Source organism: Eretmochelys imbricata, chromosome 14 (genome assembly GCF_965152235.1).
Source record: "Eretmochelys imbricata isolate rEreImb1 chromosome 14, rEreImb1.hap1, whole genome shotgun sequence".
Lineage (NCBI taxonomy): Eukaryota > Metazoa > Chordata > Testudines > Cheloniidae > Eretmochelys > Eretmochelys imbricata.
The window spans coordinates 31,952,706-31,958,705 of NC_135585.1; positions in this window are offsets into that span (position 1 = coordinate 31,952,706).

Consider the following 6,000-nt stretch of genomic DNA (forward strand, 5'->3'; position numbering starts at 1 on the left):
TACAATAGGACTGGTAGCCGTCATCGTCATGTCCGAGGTGCTCCTGGCTGCACATGGGTGCAGGGACTACATTAGGAGTGACTCGACCAGGTCACTCTCTTTAGTCCTGCAGTCAGTCCTATTGTACCATCTTTTGGTGAGCAGGCGGGCAATATGGATGGCTAGCAGTCCTATTGTACCATCTTTTGCCGGGCAGGCAGGAGATGAGGATGGCTAGCAGTCTATTGTACCATCTTCTGCTGAGCAGCCAAGAGATGTGGGTGGCTTGCAGCCCTTCTGCACTGTCTGCTGCCAGCCAAAGTTGTAAAAGATAGATGGAGTGGATCAAAACAAGAAATAGACCAGATTTGTTTTGGCCTGCTAAACCCAGGGTTTTGAGTTCAATCCTTGAGGGGGCCATTCTGTGTGACAGTTGTTTTTGTTTCTCCTTGATATAAAGCCACCCTCTTTGTTGATTTTAATTCCCTGTAAGCCATGTCGTCAGTCGCCCCTCCCTCCATCAGAGCAACGGCAGACAATCGTTCCGCGCCTTTTTTCTGTGCAGACGCCATACCACGGCAAGCATGGAGCCCGCTCAGATCACTTTGGCAATTAGGAGCACGTTAAACACCACACACATTATCCAGCAGTACATGCAGCACCAGAACCTGGCAAAGCAAAACCGGGCACGTAGACGACGTCAGCGCAGTGATGAGAGTAATGAGGACATGGACACAGACTTCTCTCAAAGCATAGGCCCTGGCAATGCAGTCATCATGGTGCTAATGGGGCAGGTTCATGCCGTGGAACACTGATTCTGGGCCCGGGAAACAAGCACAGACTGGTGGGACCGCATAGTGTTGCAGGTCTGGGACGATTCCCAGTGGCTGCAAAACTTTTGCATGTGTAAGGGCACTTTCATGGAACTTTGTGATTTGCTTTCCCCTGCCCTGAAGTGCATGAATACCAAGATGAGAGCAGCCCTCACAGTTGAGAAGCGAGTGGCAATAGCCCTGTGGAAGCTTGCAACACCAGACAGCTACCGGTCAGTCGGGAATCAATTTGGAGTGGGAAATCTACTGTGGGGCCTGCTGTGATGCAAGTAGCCAACGCAATCAAAGATCTGCTGATATCAAGGGTAGTGACCCTGGGAAATATGCAGGTCATAGTGGGTGGCTTTGCTGCAATGGGATTCCCTAACTGCGGTGGGGCCATAGACGGAACCCATATCCCTATCTTGGCACCAGAGCACCAAGCCGGCGAGTACATAAGTCACAAGGGGTACTTTTTAATAGTACTGCAACACTGGTGGATCACAAGGGACATTTCACCAACATCAACTTGGGATGGCCGGGAAAGGTACATGACGCTCGCATCTTCAGGAACTCTGGTCCATTTCAAAAGCTGCAGGAAGGGACTTTATTCCCAGACCAGAAAATAACCGTTGGGGATGTTGAAATGCCTATAGTTATCCTTGGGGACCCATCTACCCCTTAATGCCATGGCTCATGAAGCCGTACACAGGCAACCTGGACAGTAGTCAGGAGCTGTTCAACTACAGGCTGAGCAAGTGCAGAATGGTGGTAGAATGTGCATTTGGATGCTGGCGCAGTTTACTGACTCGGTTAGACCTGAGCGAAACCAATATTCCCACTGTTATTACTGCTTGCTGTGCGCACCACAATATCTGTGAGAGTAAGGGTGAGACGTTTATGGCGGGATGGGAGGTTGAGGCAAATCGCCTGGCCACTGGTTACACGCAGCCCGACACCAGGGCGGTTAGAAGAGCACAGGAGGGCGCGGTGCGCATCAGAGAAGCTTTGAAGACCAGTTTCATGACTGGCCAGGCTACGGTGTGAAAGTTCTGTTTGTTTGTCCTTGATGAAACCCCCTGCCTCTTGGTTCACTCTACTTTCCTGTAAGCTAAGCACCCTCCCCTCCTCCCTTCGATCACCACTTGCAGAGGCAATAAAGTCATTGTTGCTTCACATTCATGCATTCTTTATTAATTCATCACACAAATAGGGGGATAACTGCCAAGGTAGCCTGGGAGGGGTGGTGGAGGAGAGAAGCACCGGGAGGGGTGGTGGAGGAGGGAAGGACAAGGACACACAACACTTTAAAAGTTTAAAACTTATTGAATGCCAGCCTTCTGTTGCTTGGGCAATCCTCTGGGGTGGAGTTGCTGGGTGGCCGGAGGCCCCCACACCGCATTCTTGGGCATCTGGGTGAGGAGGCTATGGAACTTGGGGGGGAGGGCGGTTGGTTACACAGGGGTGTAGCAGCGGTCTGTGCTCCTGCTGCCTTTCCTGCAGCTCAACCATACGCTGGAGCGCATTAGTTTGATCCTCCAGCAGCCTCAGCATTGAATCCTGCCTCCTCTCATCACGCTGCCGCCACCTTTCAGCTTCAGCCCTCTCTTCTGCCGGCCACCTCTCCTCCCGGTCATTTTGTGCTTTCCTGCACTCTGACATTATCTGCCTTCACGCATTCGTCTGTGCTCTCAGAGTGGGAGGACAGCATGAGCTCAGAGAACATTTCATCACAAGTGCATTTTTTTCACCTTCTAATCTTCACTTGCCTCTGGAAAGGAGAAGATCCTGTGATCATTGAAACACATGCAGCTGGTGGAGAAAAAAAAAAGGGACAGTGGTATTTAAAAAGACACATTTTATAGAACAATGGGTACACTCTTTCACGGTAAACCTTGCTGTTAACATTACATACATAGCACATGTGCTTTCGTTCCAAGGTCGCATTTTGCCTCCCCCCACCACGTGACTAGTCCCTCCCCCCTCCCCGTGGCTAACAGCGGGGAACATTTCTGTTCAGCCACAGGCAAACAGCCCAGCAGGAACGGGCACCTCTGAGTGTCCCCTTAAGAAATGCACCCTGTTTCAACCAGGTGACCATGAATTATATCTCACTTTCCTGAGGATAACACAGAGACATAAAGAACGGATGTTGTTTGAACACCAGCAAACATACACTGCAATGCTTCGTTCTGCAATGATTCCCGAGTACGTGCTACTGGCCTGGTGTGGTAAAGTGTCCTACCATGAAGGACACAATAAGGCTGCCCTCTCCAGAAACCTTTTGCAAAGGCTTTGGGAGTACATCCAGGAGAGCCACAAATGCCAGGGCAAATTAATCATTAAACATGCTTGCTTTTAAACCATGTATAGTATTTTAAAAGGTACACTCACCAGAGGTCCCTTTTCCTCCTGGCGTGTCCGGGAGGCAGCCTTGGGTGGGTTCGGCGGGTACTGGCTCCAGGTCCAGGGTGAGAAACAGTTCCTGGCTGTCGGGAAAACCGATTTCTCCGCTTGCTTGCTGTGAGCTATCTACAACTTCATCATCATCATCTTCCTCGTCCCTAAAACCTGCTTTTGTGTTGCCTCCATCTCCATTGAAGGAGTCAAACAACACAGCTGGGGTAGTGGTGGCTGAACCCCCTAAAATGGCATGCAGCTCATCATAGAAGCAGCATGTTTGGGGCTCTGACCCGGAGCGGCCGTTTGCCTCTCTGGTTTTCTGGTAGGCTTGCCTCAACTCCTTAAGTTTTACGCGGCACTGCTTTGGGTTCCTGTTATGGCCTCTGTCCTTCATGCCCTGGGAGATTTTGACAAATGTTTTGGCATTTCCAAAACTGGAACGGAGTTCTGATAGCACGGATTCCTCTCCCCATACAGCGATCAGATCCCGTACCTCCCGTTCATTCCATACTGGAGCTCTTTTGCAATTCTGGGACTCCATCATGGTCACCTCTGCTGATGAGCTCTGCATGGTCACCTCTGCTGATGAGCTCTGGCCAGCGTGGCAAGCTGCAGGTGACCATGCAAACAGGAAATTGAAATTCAAGAGTTTGCGGGCCTTTTCCTGTCTACCTGGCCAGTGCATCTGAGTTGAGAGCGCTGTCCAGAGCGGTCACAATAGAGCACTCTGGGATAGCTCCCGGAGGCCAATATCATCTAATTGAGTCCACAGTACCCCAAATTTGACCCGGTAAGGCCGATTTAAGCGCTAATCCCCTTGTCGGGGGTGGAGTACGGAAATCTATTTTAAGAGTCCTTTAAGTCGAAAAAAAGGGCTTCATCATGTGGACGGGTGCAGGGTTAAATCGATTTAACGCTGCTAAATTCGACCTCAACTCCTAGTGTAGACCAGGGCTATGGGAATTGCTTGTGTGACTTGTGGTTAGCCAGTGGGCTAAAACTGAAGTCTTTTCTGTTTGGCTGGTTTGGTCAGCCTTGGGCTGTAACTGCCCTGCTTTACGCAATTTGTCCTGAATTGACACTCTCAGTTGGGTCCCACCAAAACCAACATCGTTACATTGGTTAAATTCCCCTCACCCTCTGCTAACCTGTGCAAGATCTGAACAGATACCAGGACAGGCGCCCAGCACAGCGGTGACCCTCGGCCGGCCCAGCCCTACAGGCCTTGGACAAGCTCGCAATTTGCCCCCCTACACGCAGCCCTGGTGGCCTGACTGGAGCTGCCCCCATACAGCAGTCAATCTAGGCCTATGTGTGCGCTCCCCAGGCCAGGAAATGGGGGGTGGAGGTGGAGGATGGGGGGGATGTGCGTATAGAAAGCCAGATTGCGCAGCACAGCCCAAGCCCGCCTGCCCCTGGCCATGAGCCACAATGGGGCAGCAGCTGCTAAGGGATGCGGGAGGGGCTGAGTTACTGGCTGGCCAGGTGGGGAGGGCAGATGGAAGTGTGGGGAGGGGCCGGTCTGACGGAAGCAGCCACCCATCTCTGCTGAGCTGGGGCCAGTCAGGCTCCACTCTCAGACCCCCCCTTCCCATATGTCACGCTAGGGCTCTCAACTCAGGGAACGGTCTGAGTGGGGTCAGAATCCAGGAGTCCTGCCTCCGAGCCCCCATCCCCCATTCTAACCCACCAGACTCCACTGCCCACCCAGTGCCAGGCATAGAACCCAGGAGTCCTGCCTCCCAGCTTCCCCCGCTCTACCCACTAGACCCCACTGCCCTCCCAGAGCTAGGGATAGAACCCAGAAGTCCTGCCCCCCCATGCTATAACCACTAGACCCCACTGCTCCCCCACTGCCAGGGATAGAACCCAGGAGTCCTCACTCCCCGTCCCTGCCCCTGCTGTAACCTCTGGACCCTACTTCAGCAGCCCCTGGTCCTGCACCCAGGCTTACATTTCTCCTGGACTCTGCTCCCAGCCCTGGAGGGAACGGCCAACCCAGTAGCCTCCCACAGCAAACGGGTGGAGAAGGGGGAAACCTGCCATGCAGTCTAGCATATGCATACACCTCCCCACACACACATAAAAAGACCTGCACCAAGGCAGAGACCCAGCAGGGCACTGGGGTGCGGGGAATGCTTGGGGGTTGTGTGACAGGGAGACCTGGAGCCAGGTGAAGGGATGGTGAGAGACAGGAAGGATGTGTATGGGGAGAAGGAGTGATTGGCTGAGTCGCTGACCAGACCCCCCCACCCCACAAATACAGCCCCCCAACAACTGAAGCAGACCCTCCCCTCCCAGAGTCCATCCCCAGCCCTGCCCCAGAGGCCCTGCCTGTCCCTTGTCCAGGCACCTCTGCGTGCTGGGTCTCTTCTCTCCTCACGTCCCTGCATGGAGCTCAGAGCTCTGTACAATGGAGGCCAGCAGAGCTATGAGGACACTGAGGCACAGGGCAGGGAAGTGACTGGCCAAAGGTCACCTAGCAGCCAAATGGGGAACAGACTCCCAGGGTCCCAGGTCCATGCTCTAGTCCTGCCACCCCCTTCTCTCTATGATCTGTCCAGCCCACACTGAATCTGGGGGACCCATCCCAGTGGGGGGGGATCTGTGGCCATATCTCCCTGTGGGGCAGGTGAGGGGGCCAAATCCCTGGGGACTGGGCATCCCCGATGCCCCTGGCACCATGGGCAGCTGAGCTGGGCTTCTCTGGCAGGGGCACAGGGACCTCCCTAGCATGGCTCTGTGCGTTCCCACCCGCCCGCTTGGCCTCTCCAAGGAGCCTGTCTCCCAGGCGGCTGGGGGAGCT